Here is a 15620-nt window from a genome sequence, read left to right as displayed (position 1 = left end):
ATTGCTACTCTTGGAAAGAAACGAATTAATCTCCTTATGTATTTTGCATATTTCCACTTAATAATATCTTACGGAAAATTTTCTTGTGTAACTCATCACTTAGAAAGTACTGCATGTGCAAAAGCGAGCAATAAGAATAATATGCGGTGTACACCCACGAACATCATGTAGGCGCCTCTTCAGCGAGCTAGGCAATTTAACTGCGCCGTCACAATACATATATCCGCTAATGAAATTCATCACAAATAATCCATCACAGTTTGAAAAGGACAGTGATGTCGATACATACAAAACTAGAGGGAAAAAATGACCTTTATTACCCATTATTAACGCTGTCGACGATTCATAAAGGAGTTCAATGTGCAATAACAAAAATCTTTGTCCATTTGCCCAATAACATAAGTAACAAGTAGCAAACTAAATTTTAAATCAGACATAAAATCATTTTTTTTGACAACTCCTTCTATTCCACCCACGAATTACTATTTAAAAACTGGTAGGCTGGGAAAATCTTGTTTTGAATCAGGTTGCGTGAGTAGGACTAAAAAAATAATGTGTTCTCATTAATGTTAAGACAATGTGTTCACATTAATGCTAACACTAATCATTTATACGTATTCTGTAAACTGACTCGTGCCACATCATTTTGATAAAAGAATCGATCAAATTACCTACGGAACATGTAAGTAACGAATTAACGTGTTGTTGACAACGAGATCGGTAGAGACGGAGTGAACAAGCTCCTAATAGGGAAGAATGGCGAAAGATGGTTTTGAACATTCAAAAATATCTGCAGCATTAACACTGGATCAGGTCTACATCTACATCTACACACACAGCAAACCATTGCGAATTGCGTGGCGGGTGATACTTCGAGTGGTAGCACATGGTAAGAGTTTCTTCCCGTTGCAGGTGCGTATGGAGCGTGGGAAGATCGATAGCTGAAATTGCTTTGAGCGTGCTGTAATTAGTCTAATACTGTCATTACGGTCCCTACAGGAGCAACACGTAGCGATCTGAAGAATGTCTCGAGATTCCTATTTTAATACTGGTTCTCGAGTCTTTGTAAGTAAGCTTTCGCGGGAGATGTTTGCGCCTACATTAAAGTGTCTCTAGTGGGTCAAATAAACCTGTGATCGCTCATGTCGTCATCCTTGTATGCGTCCAGTGCCCCCTGTTAGTCTGTTTGCTTAGTTAATTGCACGTTCCACAGATCGTCTGAACGATTCTTTCATCGAAACGATGTGGAAAGTGTTTGTTTACAGGATATGTATACATGATTAGTCTTAACATTATGAAAACATTATTCTTTTGTTCTTACTCGTGCGACGACACTTAAAAACATGTCCTTTTTCCGGATGTCAGTTTTTAAATAGAAATTCTACTGCGGAATAGAAGGAGCTGTTTTGCTTTGCTAGTCATGGACTGTGCGGCTGGTCCCGGCGGAGGTTCCAGTCCTCCCTCGGGCATGGGTGTGTGTGTGTGTGTCCTTAGGATAATTTAGGTTAAGTAGTGTGTAAGCTTAGGGAGTGATGACCTTAGCAGTTAAGTCCCATAAGATTTCACATACATTTGAACATTTTTTTTTTCTTTGCCACCTGTCAGACATTTAAGGTATTGGACAAGCAATCAGAAATTTTTGCTGCTGCATATTGAACTTCTTTCCGAGCCCCTGACAACTTTAACAATGGGTAATAACGGTCATTTTCCCTTTAGTATTGTAGGTATGTACGACACTGTTCTTCTCGAATTGTGATGGATCATTTATGATGAATTTAATTAGCGAATACTGTGTTGTAACGGCGCAATTAAAATGCCTACTCCTTGACGAGAGATCTGCATGGCGTCTGTGAGTGAATACCATGTATATTATTCTTACTGCTCGCTTTTGTGCAATCATTGCTTTCTTTCCAAATGATGACTTAACCCATAAAATTATTCCATACGACATTACTGAGTGCAAATATGCAAAATATGTTACGAGTTTGATAATTTTGTTTCCAAGATTAGCAATTATACAAAGATTAAAAGTAATTGAACTTAACTATTTGAGAATTTTAGTAATATGCTTCTCCCAGTTCGACGTTTCATCAATATGTACACTCAAAAATTTGGAGCATTGTACCCTATTTACTGATTCCTGCTCATGTGCTACATCAGTCTTTGGTATTACTATTTGTTGTTCAGAACAGAATATATGTTTTTTTTTCAAAATTCAGTGAGAATCCACTTTCTGAGAATCACTTAAGAATTATTTGGAAAATATCATTAACTAACTCTTCTGTTGTTTTCTATCTAACGGAATTTATGTAACACCAGTATCGTGCGCAAAAAGCACCAACTCTGCTTGCTGAATGTTAAGGGGAGGACATTCACAAAAATAAGGAATAGGAGTGGACCCCAAATTGAACGCTGTGCTGTGGGTCCCACATATTTGAACAATGTATAAAGATAGGACGCACAAATGCAACAAAGGTACAGCAGAAAATACATTGACCTATTGCAAAATTATTAACAGTGAATGTAAACTGGAGTATAAATGTCCATTACCGAGCCAGAAAGAATATTTAAATCGTCAAGAATGGGATTTTTTTACTTGTTTTCTAAGGAGAATTTCACTTTCAAGAAATAAGATATTTAACTTTGAAAAATGTACTGGCTTTTAGTTTGCAAGAAAGAAGAAATTTACTTTATTTTTTGTTTGCTTTCAGAATGTTTAAAAGATAGAAGAACTTTGATTTCCAGAGAGAAATACACAGTAGACAAGAAGTACATGTAAAAGAGCATGCTCCTGTCAGTGCTAATAAAGAAAGAGATTGCTCAGTGGTTAAATGTCAGACTATGGAAACAGGGGCCGAATATTCGATCCTCACCGAGTCCTTCGATTTTTAACTCTCAGTTATCAATTCTTTTGTCTCTGACAATGGTTATTACTGTGCGGAGTTGTACTCTGATTCGGAGTCTCACTATAACTAAGCTAAATTTTGAGATCCGTGACGCGTAACTGTCAAACTCTGTTTCTACGCCGATTATCATAATTAAAAATCCAGTTTCGATCGTCCTAATTCGTGTTGTTTAGCATGACATCATAGGGATATTAGAAGCGTACTCGCAACCGTTTCAGATCAGTGAAATAATCGCTATTAGTATCATTTGTAAACTGTAACGGATGGAAACCAATAGTGTGATTCGCTGGCATTTTCATGTGTATGACATGTTGCGCTGGGTAAACACCTGAAACTAGTTGTGGAAGTAAAAAGAGGTTTTAACAAATATACAGCCAAAGTGGAAAAACGGCGCATTCATTTAATAGTGAGTGCCTACGTATGTATTATAAGGAATCGCAATATTTGCATTTAGCAAGTTGTGATACCCGCAAATGATTTAAACTCAGATGAAGGAAATGGGACAGATACAACTTAAAACGAGTGGATGTTTGAAAACGAATATTGGGGTTTTAAGGCTTTGTAGCTTTTATTACATTCAACTTACAATTACAAATAATACATCATATGAAAGAGCAACTCAAACTATTTTTCGTACAAGTGTTTATTACGAGCACATACCTAGCTGATTGGAGACCTTTTCTCAAACCTTGATCGTTGTGTCTAGAGTAATTGTTGCGACAAATGTTTGTTAAGTCAGGTGGATTAGCACTTAGTGGAGTCACATACTCATGCGCTTTATGAACTCACACAGGTAAAAACTGCATCGGATGAGATCGGGTGAACGAAGAGGCCATACGAAACCATCTCTGTCATCTGGCCTCTTGCAGCCAATCCAGCGGTTGGGTAGTGCGTCGTTTAACCAATAACGCACTGAGTTATGCCAGTGAGGCGGCGCACCATCTTGCTACCAAATAAAGTTCTGTGGTTCAGCTTCGTCCAATTGAGGAATGAACCATAGTTCTAGCGCATCAAGCTAAGAAACACCAGTTACAGTTGATGTGCAGAAAAAGAAAAGCCCGTAATTCAATTTAGGGGAGTGTCGCTGCAATTGTACCTTCATGTGAGAATTTGCTGACCCCCACGTGCGCACATTATGTGTGTTCACATTTCCACTTAGGTGAAATATCGATCCATCACTAAAGGTGACAGGATCGACTGACGACGACACAACGCAGGAAATCTTCATCGACATGCAGTAACATGTTGTTTGCAAAGTTGGCCTGTAAACGATAGTCTATAGCTTTTAGAGCTTGAAACAACTACAAGTGATAAGAATGCAGTAAGCGTCTCCTTAGAAGTACCCACATAGACGGCACTGGAAGTGCCAATGCACGACTAGCCTTCTAAACTGATTTCATGTGGCTACGTGTTCAAGACGTTTTTCAGTCAGCGTTGGTAGTCCCGTACTCTTCCCTTTGCAAATACAGCCGGTGTATTAGAATGATGGTACCACCTACGGCTGTTATTATCGCTTGGAGAACTACAGTGGAACTTAATACGGAAAGCGCGCTGCACTGTAACAACAGATTCAGTCCCTGCAAACTGTAAGACGTACAAAGCTTTCTGTTCACTAGTCGCCATCTACGCTACTAGCGCTCTGTAACGGAAGAGATTGGAAACAGTACATGCGCATGCGCATAGGTATACGAACAAAACTGTTCGAGTTAGTCTTTCATTTGATGTGTTATGTATAATTATAAGCTGAATGTAATAAATGCTACAAAGCCGTAAAAGTCCGCTATTTATTTTGAAACACCCCGTGCAGTGTACTTCAGTTGCTACACCTCGCTCTAAATAGAAAAAGAAGAACGTTAGGGTTTACCGACTCGTCAGTGAGGCCCATACAGACAGATAATAGTTCAGGATAGGGAAATGAACCGTTCGTGTCCTCAATGAAGAAAGTGTCAGCAATCAACTAAGAGAACCTATTGAAAACTTTAATAAGAGTGGGCGGTGGTAGATTTCAAACCTGCTTATCTCTAATACGAAGTGTTATTCTATTACCGTTGGCTGAAGCTAAGGAACAATTAATTTGGATTCGAAGAAAGATCAGGGAGTGACCTCTCGCTCGTGCAAAGTTATCAGTGGGCTCGCGGCTACAGGCTGAAAGCTCACTTACGTCAGAAGTAGCGGAGAAATTAACTATCTGGCTGCTGCGGCCCAGCAGGCCTGAAGCCATGTTGTGGCAGCGGGCGTGGAGAACCGCAGCGCCTCTTGCAAGGAGCCCCGCGGGGCTATGTTTAGGACCAAAGGCACCCGCTGCCAGAGTTGCTGATACTTAGCGGCCTAATGGAAGCTCATCACCGGCCCTGCAACCACTGCCCCTAGGGTTTCTCCCAGGCAAGATCAACTTCGCGTGGATACCGTTTTCACTTAAAACTCTCACCGTTCTGCTAGATGAATTGCATAGCGTGAATAGCACAGCAGAATGTAAGAGAAATGGGTCTACGCCTACACTGAGATGATAAAAGTGATGCGATACCTCCTAATATCGTGTCGGACCTCTTTTTGCCGGGCGTAGTGCAGCAACTGGACGTGGCATGGACTCAACAAGTCGCTCGAAGTTCCTTGAAGAAATATTGAGCCATGCTGCCTCTATAGACGTCCATAACTGCGAAAGTGTTGCCGTGCAGGTTTTTGTAAACGAACTTAACTCTCGTTTATGTCCGACAAATGTTTGATGGAATTCAAGTCGGGTGATCTGGGTAGCCAATCATTCGCTCGAACTGTCCAAAATGTTCTTCAAACCAGTTGCGAACAATTGTGTCCTGGTGTCATGGCGCATTGTTATCCATAAAAATTCCATTGTTGTTTGGTAACATGAAGTTCATCGGTGCAAATGGTCTCCAAATAGCGGAACATAACCGTTTGCAGTCAATGATCGATTCAGTTGGACCAGAGAACCCAGTTCATTTCATAAAACAAAGCCCACACCATATGGATCCACCACCAGCTTGAACAGTGACTTGTTAACAACTTGGATCCATGGCTTCGTGTGGTCTAAGTCATTCTCGAACCCTACTATCAGCTCTTACCAACTGAAATCGGGACTCATCTGACCAGACCACGGTTTTCCAATTGTCTAGGGACCAGCCGATATGTTCACGAGCGCAGTAGAGGCGCTGCAGGCGATGTCGTGTTGCTGAGCAAAGGCACTCGTGGCGGTCGTCTCATGCCATATCCCATTAACGTCACATTTCGCCGCGCTATCCTAACGAATACGATCGTCGTACGTCCTATGGTGATTTCTGCGGATACTTCACATAGTACTGCTGATCTGTTAGCACTGAACTTTACGCAAACGCCACTGCTCTCGGTCGTTAAGTGAAGGTCGCTGTCCGTGGTGCGAAGGTAAAGCCTAAAATTTGGTACTTTCGGCTATTCGGCACACTGTGGATGTCGGAATATTGAATTCCCTAACGACTTCCTAAGTGGAATGTCCCGTGAGTCTAGCTCCAAATACCATTCCGCATTCGAAGTCTGTTAATTCCCGTCGAGCGGCCTTAATCAAGTAGGAAACCTTTTCACATGAGGCATCTGAGCACAAGTGACAGTTCCGCCAATGCACTGTTCTTTTAAACCTTGTATACAAGATACTACAGCCATCTGTATACAGCCACATCGCTGTCCCATGATTTTTGTCACCTCAGTACTCAGTATATACTGTGCATATCACTTTGCAGTGCTCGGCAGATGTTTGCAGTCCCATACTGTTGTGCGCAACTTCCCGAAAGTTTTCGCCGTTTCGCCAATTCTCGCATTTATTACGTCAGACAGAGGACAGATCTTATACACTGACGATCCAAGTTAGCAGAATTTGTTGCCTATATTCAATAAGTAGCCGTTGAGTCTTTTGCCAGGCACATTCGCGTATCCTTGCTCCATAATCGGAGGCTTCGTTACCTTCACAGACATACAGAAGGGCTTGTATGCAGCAGCAGATTTGTTCATAAGCTTTTTGAAGGTTTCTTGAGTAGACCCTACGAATGCTGCATAGTCAGCGGTAAACTTATTAAGTCTTTTATTACAGGATTACGAAAATGTGTATCCGACGAGAACTCGACCCCAAAACTTGGACTTAAGCACACGAACATTTTTAGGAACAGCCTCAGAGCTTCAGCCTACCAGCACCCTTCTGCTGCCTCTCAAACTACGCGGAGCTCTAATGTGTGTCTGCGGGGACTGACACCGTCCAAGAAACAATACAAACGAGAGTGGTGTACCCACTATCTAAGGTATAGAAAGTGGTACGCTGAAGCGTCACTCAGTCCCTGAGTTCTGTTCAGATGTTTAAAAAGGTGCAACTGCAGTATCCACAAAGAAAAAGCCATGTCCTGTGACAAAATCGTAACGGATAGATTGTGGCATCGCCATGAGGTCGATAACGACAGGGCACGAGATGCAGTTAGGCTTTAAGCCCATAAACACAGTTATTACGGTGCACCGTTAACGAATATACCTCCAAATGAACTTGACAAAAGGCACGTAAGACTAGGCAGAGAGCGCGGAGAGAGAGAGGCTGAGAGAAGTTCCTTGGGAGGGACACGTATTCATCCTGCGGAACCAATGACAGACCTAGGACTCAGTATGTGACCATATAAGGAGTGACGTCTCTTTCCCTCCACCCAGCCTCTGATGAACATACTGGAGACATTTGCATAATTAGAGCCAATGAATCGGCGTTGCATCTTCGGGATCACTTCATGCCAGTGACAGGCAGGGTAACGAGAAAAAATTTCGGTTCAACGCAAAAACTCCGAATAAAACTCGGGGAACAGGACGCTCTAGGGAAGAGTAAGGGAGCAGGACGCTCCGTGCAGAGAGCGGTTGAGCAGGACGTTCTGAATGAGATGCGTAGAAGTAGCGAGAGGCAGTCAGCGCTAAAACAGGAGTGTTAGCAGCCGTACAGGGCTAAGCAGAAGTAGCTGCGTTAGTGTTAGCATAGCTGATGGGATCATAGGAGGGAAACTGAGGAACTCTGCGTGTTCTATCGTGGGTGCAGTTCATACAATGAAGGAGGAAAAAAAAAAGAAAACCACCAAGAAGTAGTTGTGCAACATAAATGAAGTTGGTAGCCGTGTTTCTACATCTGAAAGATGGTGTCTATTCAAATTTCTTGTCAGTCTCATAAGTAACGCCACTATGAGGTTGTAAATCAAGTCTGCTTTAAATACACGCTTCAACAGTCGTTAGCGTTAGTTACCTTTGACATTGGACGTGGCGTATTGATGGTAGTCGAGAATGCTTTTAAGGCGACAAAGACGCCATTATCAACATCTTACTGAGTTTGAATGAGGTCATGTAATAGGGCTACGAGGAGCTGGATGTTCTGCGATACTGCAGAAAGAGTTGGCAGGAATGTAGCCACTGTATATGATTGTGTGTGTCTGAATTACTAAGGGATCAAACTGCTGACGTCATGGAACCCTGTGTCTGAATTACTAAGGGATCAAACTACTTAAGTCATGGAACCCGAGACTTACACACTGCCTAACCTATCTTAAAGTAACTTACGCTAAGGACAACAACACACACACCCATGCCCGAGGGAGGACTCGAACCTCCGGCAGGAAGGGCCGCTGGATTCGTGACATGGCGCCTCTAACCACGCGGCCACTCCGCGCGGCTTGTATATGATTGCTGGCACCGGTCGTCACTAGATTGTACGGTCGCAAGAAGATCGTACTCCGGACGGCCATGCGGCATTACCGAGAGGGAAGACTACCGTGTTCTGTGTATGATCCTGGCGCATTATGCTGAATCTCCAGCAGCAATCAGAGCAGCAGTGGGCATATTAGTGAATAACGAACTGTTACAAATCGGTTACTACAAGGACAGCTCCGAGCCAGACGCTCTGTAGCGTACATTCCTCCGACTCCAAACCACTACTATTTGCGACTTCAGTGGTGTCAAATGAGAGCTCATTGGAGGGCAGGGTCGAGCTTTGTTGCGTTTTCCGATGAAAGGTGGTTCTGCTTCGGTGCCAGTGATGACCGTGTGTTGGATAGAAGAAGGGCAGTGTCTGCGTGCTAGACGACCTACACCTGGAGTTATAGTGTGGGGTGCGATATCGTATCAGAGCAGCAGCACTCTCGTGGTTAGCCCACGCACCCAGTCTGCAAAATTGTAGGTCAATCTGGTGACTCGACCTATTGTGCTGCCGTTCATGACAACATTCCAGGGGGTGTTTTTCAACAGGATAACGCTCGCGCACATACCGCTGTTGTAACCCAACATGTTCTACGGAGCGTCGACACGTTGCCTTTGTCTATTACATCACTAGATCTGTCTCCTATCGAGCACATACCGGACATAATCGGACGACAATTCCAGCGTCATCCACAAAAACTGTTAACCGCCCTTGTACTGACTGACCAAGTGCTACAAGCAAGGAACGTCATCCCATATGCAAGTTTTCATGACTACATGCACCATTCTGGTGGTTATACGGGTAGTTAACGTACCAGCGTTTTTTGCAATGGCTGATCTCGCACTTTTATTAGCCTGTGATCTTGGAATATGTTACCTAGGCAAATGTATTCCCAAAATTTCATTACTCTACATTAAATGTTTTTGGTGTTGCGGTTTTTTCCGTCGGTGTAGTAACAGCGTCATTTCATAGCAGACGGAACAGTACAAGCCAGACATCGTCTCTGTACTAAGCCCTTGTGTTTTCGTGGGTACGGCTACTACAATACGAGTGGAGCAAGAGTAACGCTGTCTCTGAATAAACTTAGAAATTAAAAAACCCTTCTATTTGACATTATTTGCAAGTCGCCTTCCAAACCTACCCTTTTGTAACAAGGTATTTAACATTATAGCAATGTTAAACTACCTGTCACATAGGCCAGCCGGTTAGTTTCTTTCTCACTGCAGAGTGGAAGTTTCATTCTTACTACAAATTGTTTAAACGTATGGATCATTTATGCTAGAAATCTGTAAGACCAGGTGATAAAAAAGCACTGATGAGCTTTTTTTATTTTAGGGTAACACTGAACTCATAATTGAGCAAGCGAAGACATGCAAAGGAGATAAATGGGGAGAACTGAAGTACGCTGCAAAATTTCACAGTCATTGACTGAGGAACAATGTTATCAGGTTGAAGTGAGACGGCGCGTTCTCAAGAAACGGAACACCATTTCTGCGTATTTCGCAGTATATTTCTTTGATAATTGGGTGTAACGTCGTCTTAAGGTAGTTGTAACATGGATCAGAGCTCCTGTCAAACAATCTGACGTAAGAATACCTATCTCGTCGAAGAAGACTACTGACACCACCTTGATGTTTAATTGCGCTAGGCGTCCCCAACTCCCACTGCTCGGGTGTCAACGAATCTCTATCTGGATCTCCTGAACACAGCTTAAACAATGTCCACCGCTACGCCTTGCTTGCCGGTTTTTGGATAGTGCGTCAACTGTACGTACCACAAGCAAGTAATCTTTCTACACTCGCCACAGAACTGCCCGTTTTCCAATAGTGGATCTAATTCCTTCAACTTTTGTCTAGATAATTTCAAGATTTAATTGACACCTACGCCGCATTGTCCTCGACGTAAATAACTGGCCGAACAAAACTACGAGAGATGTTCAATAAGTACCGCAACACATCTTCTTCGAACAATTTCGGTTACAAAAATGCAGAATTTTTTGTGGGACATCGTGAAATATATCTGCTTCAGCCCCTATAGTTTCGTAGAGTTTCGATCAGTGGAGGTGCTATATGTAGCCTTCAAAATGGTGTCTATAACGGAGGTGCGGTCCAAGCACAGAGGTTGTCATTGAGTTTCTTTTGACGGAAAACTAGAGCATTATAGATATTCACAGACGCTTGCAGAATATCTACGGAATCGAGGCAGTGAGCAAAAGCACGGTGAGTCGTTGGGGGAGGCCTCTGTTATCATCGCAACAAGGTCGCTCAAACCTGTCCCATCGTTGCTCTGAAACTCACACTTAAGTGCCTGGCAGAGGGTTCATCGAACCATTTTCATACTACTTTTCTACCATTCCACTCTCGAATGGCGCGTGGGAAAAAGGAACACTTAAATCTTTCCGTTCGAGCTCTGTTTTCTCTTATTTTATTGTGATGATCATTTCTCCCTACGTAGGAGAGTGTCAACAAAATATTTTCGCATTCAGAAGAGAAAGTTAGTGATTGAAATTTCGTAAATAGATCTCGCCGCAAAGAAGACCACCTTTGTTTCAGTGACTACCATCCCAATTTGCTTATCATATCAGTGACACTCTCAACCCTGCTGCCCTTCTTTGCACTTTTTCGATGTCCTCTGTCAATCCTACCTGGTAAGGTTCAAATGGTTCAAATGACTCTGAGCACTATGGGACTTAACATCTGAGGTCATCAGTCCTCTAGAACTTAGAACTACATAAACCTAACTAACCTAAGGACATCACACACATCAATGCCCGAGGCAGGATTCGAACCTGCGACCGTAGCAGTCACGCGGTTCCAGACTGAAGCGCCTAGAACTGCTCGGCCACCCCGGCCGGCACCTGGTAAGGATCCCATATGGCGCAGCAATATTCCAGCAGAGGACGGGCAAGTGTAATGTAGGCTGTCTCTTTACTGGGTTTGTCGTATATTCTAAGTGTTCTGCCAACAAAGCGCAGTCTCTGTTTCGCCTTCCCCACAATATTATCTATGTGGTATTTCCAATTTAAGTTGCTCGTAATTGTAATTCCTACGTATTTAGTCGAATTGACAGCCCTTAGCTTTGTGCGATTTATCGATACCCAAAATTTATCGGATTTCCTTTAGTACCCATGTGGATGACCTGGCACTTTTCTTTGCTTAGTGCTAATTGCCATTTTTCGCACCACAGAAATTCTCTATAGATCATTTAGTAATTGGAATTGACCGTCTGATGATTTTACCAGACGGTAAATAACAGCGTCATCTGCAAACAGTCTAAGGGGGCTGCTCACATTATCACCTAGATCATTTGTATAAACCAGGAACAGCAGAGGACCTATGACACTACCTTGCGGAACGCCAGATGTCACTTCTGTTCTACTCTATGATTTACCGTCTATCACTACTAACTGTGAACTCTCTGAGAGGAAATCACGAATCCAGTCACACAACTGAAATGATACTCCATATGCACGCAATTTTATTAACAGTCGCTTGTGAGGAACGGTATCAAAAGCCTTCTGGAAATCTTGGAATATGGACTCGATCTGAAATCCCTTGTCGACAGCACTCATTACTTCATGGGAATAAAGAGCTAGTGTGTTGCACAAGAACGATATTTTCTGAATCCGCACACAGCTGTACCTCCTGCAGTGTTGGAAGGCGCGGGCACCTCATTCGAGGTTATCGACAAATTGCAGTCAAGCATCTCGCTGCACAACTGGATGTGTCTGTTCGTTAAAGAGCAATGAAGGATCATCCCTGCGGAATTGCTTGCGCGTTACAAGGCTTATCGTGACGATTTTTTGTCGAACATACTCACAGACGATGAAACATGCGTTGATCACTTCGAACCGGAAACAAAACGGCAGTCCATGGACTGGTACCACACCTCCGGTCCACCGAAGAAAAAGTTCAAAGACGCACCCTCAGCCTGCAAAGTCTGGGACTCTGTAGGGGCTCCCTTATGGAACAATGATCAATTCTGAAGTATGTTTTGCTACCCTCAGAAAACCGAAAAAACGATTTCAGCGTGTTCGTCGCCACAAAAATGAAAACGAACTTCTCCTTTCCATGAAAACGCAAGGCCTCACACAGGTCTGCGCGCCCGAGAGGAACTCACAAAACTTCATTGGAGTGTCCTTCCTCACCCACTCTGTAGCCTGTATCTCGCACCTTCCGACTTCATCTGTCTGGTCCAATGAAGGATACACTCCGCAGGAAGCAATATGTGGATGATGTGGAGGTTATTGATGCAGGAAGACGTTGGCTACGACGTCGACCAATAGAGTGGCGTCATATGGGCATACTGGCCCTCCCAGGAAGGTGGCGAAGACCGTCGCATTGAACGGAGATTGTGTTAAAAAATAAGGTTTTGTAGCGAAAAGAGTGAAGAACAATATGGTGTATTGGAATCCTGAATAAAACCAACCTGCTTTCAGCAATAAATCTGTTGCATTACTTATTGAACGCACCTGGTAAGCTTTAATTTGATTGTCTCCCCTGCCATTGAAAGCAAAATTGAGGAGAGAAATGTTTTCTAGTCTACCCTGTTTTCACGAGAACATTACCTCTTCATTCTTCACAGAACTCTTCTTGTGTGAAGCATCAATTTTCTTCTAAGATCGTTCTGAAACTGAAAGTGGACCAGTTACAGGCTCTCGAATAAATCTGCTCTCTCACTGTCTTCATCATCTTGTAGGAAATCTCTTCATATTTCTCCTGTCATTTTATACATTTCTGAAGATTGCTGAAAATTACGGTCAAATCATTGGTATCGAGAACGGAACATAGTATCCGAATTTAGTGGCAGAACAACTAAAGACTCACTTGTTTGTTCACGTTTACTTTTCGCCGAGTGCTCTCGCTCTGAAAATAAAGTCCGACATAGTTACCCTCTCGAGTGAGTCCTTAGTTATTTTAGTTACGCGATCAGACTAATTAGTAATCAAGTGGAGCATCGTAACGTTACCAATTCGAACTATCCTCAGGACTCCTGCAACAATGACAGTTCTGTCACCTCAGATACCAGGGCTCCGCATTTAAAACACAAAAGAGCCACCAGATACCCGACGCCGGTCTGGCACGGAAATAGCGCAGCGTCTGCTCCAGGACGGTCTATAAAAATTCCAGCGTCCCAGTGACGGCTGTTGTTCCATTAGCTGCGGCCAAGGAGCGTGCCCGCGTTATTATTAGAGCTCCAGCGTGTCCAGATGTGCCGGCTATACATGGGCCACGCGGCCATCCCTCGTTCCAGACGAGCACGCGCCGTAAACTGCGCCGGCAGTTGTCTCTTTTTTACCACGTCTTTACTTTCCATTCAGGACTTCCCCCACTCACATCACTGTCTCTGCTCGTCTTCTTAAATGCTCCATTGCAAATTCTTATGTATTTCGAAATGGACCCTATCTACTATCAGATTTGCGACCGCTGATCTGGTACACCGACCACTGTTTAGTCAATGTCCTTCACACATTCGGTTCAAAAATGGTTCAAATAGCTCTGAGCACTATGCGACTTAACTTCTGAGGTCATCAGTCGCCTAGAACTTAGAACTAATTAAACCTAACTAACCTAAGGACATCACACACATCCGTGCCCGAGGCAGGATTCGAACCTGCGACCGTAGCGATCGCTCGGTTCCAGACTGTAGCGCCTAGAACCGCATGGCCACTCCGGCCGACACACACTCGGTGGAATGTCGAATTGTATTCACTTTCAACCTAAGAAACACAACACACAGACTGTTAAAAAGGTGTAAATATAACAGAGTTTACACAATTCGCAGAGAAATTGCATACGCAGCTTTTCTTGCGTCTGGCGTTTGTCTTGTAAGCCGAAAACCGGCTAATGAAATAAATCAATGCTGTAGAACATTCGCAGTTCGTACGTTTCATTTATAGTCAAAAAAAATCACCATCACTGAAGTGTCCACTGTCGTGAAACATGTACATCAGCTACAGTTTAACAGGTCCAGTAAATTGATAAATACGCCAGTGATGTTCCCAAATAGAGAACCTACGCTGAATCGTGTAGATGATCCAAGAAAAGTAAAACTGAAGAAGATCGTAGGAGAGATTACTCTTATATTTGGAGAATGTGTGACGAAATCTGCAAAATTAGAACTGGTATTTCAAATCTGTATATGTATGAAAGAAGTACAAAAAAGTGCAGTAAGTGGAGTAAAACATAAAGAAAATGACCAGCTGGAACTCCTCCCCATGATTTCGAGGCGGCGCTCGCATATTATTTTACTCGTACATTTAAAATTTTTCTTTCTTGTACATCTCTCCTTTTAGTCCAAAAACTAGGTCTTAAAATACAGAAACTATAGCAAATAGTTCATATATGTATGCCAATAAAAAGTTTCATTTAAAGCTAAATCTGGTTTGTGTACTCACTTTTACTTCACGGAAAGATTCTGCGTGGAGTTCTGTAAACTTGAACGTCCACTTCTGCCATATCAGTATCCTCTAGTGTCAAATACATGCTAACCAACTGAAACAATAACAACGATACTTGTTCCAATCATTCTACACATACTAGTCAGACCCATGTTGTCCTCCCCGGCCTTGGAGACTGTTATTAACGCCTCGTGTTTGCGAATGGCCGCAGCTTCAGGCGGTGACAGTTATATTTAGAGCATTTGTCGACTATGCCAGCTGTGTCGCAAGAGCTTCGGCTCTTGGTTGACATCTGGCAGAAGCGAGGATGGTCCCCCTGCTCAGTGGCTTCTGCTGTTAGCGGGAGGCTGCGTTTTTGAAGGCGTGTCAAGGTTACTTGTGACTGTGCCTTAATGAAAACGCCAAGGACAAGTTCGCCGGCTGTCTATATTTCAGCTTTTGTTGTTTTTTTTATTTCCTGTAAGAGCCATTCGATTTCAAATTGGATGGAAAATGAGAAACTCACTTAGCCTTAAACCGCTTTTTGTTACACACTGATTTCAGTTTTAAATTTTATGGAACCCCCTTGTCTGAAACGTATAAAAATAATTAAATAATAAATATTTACGCACGCGCTGTACTT

General features: G+C 42.9%; 1 long non-coding RNA gene across 2 annotated transcripts in view; it reads right to left on the bottom strand.

Moving 5' to 3' along the window:
* LOC124711568 overlaps nt 1-15184 on the bottom strand; it is an 81518-nt gene extending 66334 nt beyond the window's left edge. The window contains exon 1 of one of the 2 annotated variants that reach the window (XR_007005489.1): nt 14996-15184. This is a non-coding gene — a long non-coding RNA (uncharacterized LOC124711568). Of the gene's footprint in view, nt 1-5067; nt 5174-14995 lie in introns of those variants that run through there. The other variant, XR_007005490.1, reaches the window with a different exon arrangement.
* Nucleotides 15185-15620: the final 436 nt, after the last annotated feature.

Source organism: Schistocerca piceifrons, chromosome 1 (genome assembly GCF_021461385.2).
Source record: "Schistocerca piceifrons isolate TAMUIC-IGC-003096 chromosome 1, iqSchPice1.1, whole genome shotgun sequence".
NCBI classification, from domain to species: Eukaryota; Metazoa; Arthropoda; class Insecta; order Orthoptera; family Acrididae; genus Schistocerca; species Schistocerca piceifrons.
The sequence above is the reverse complement of the archived record's forward strand: the minus strand, read 5'-3'. Positions and strand labels throughout refer to the sequence as shown.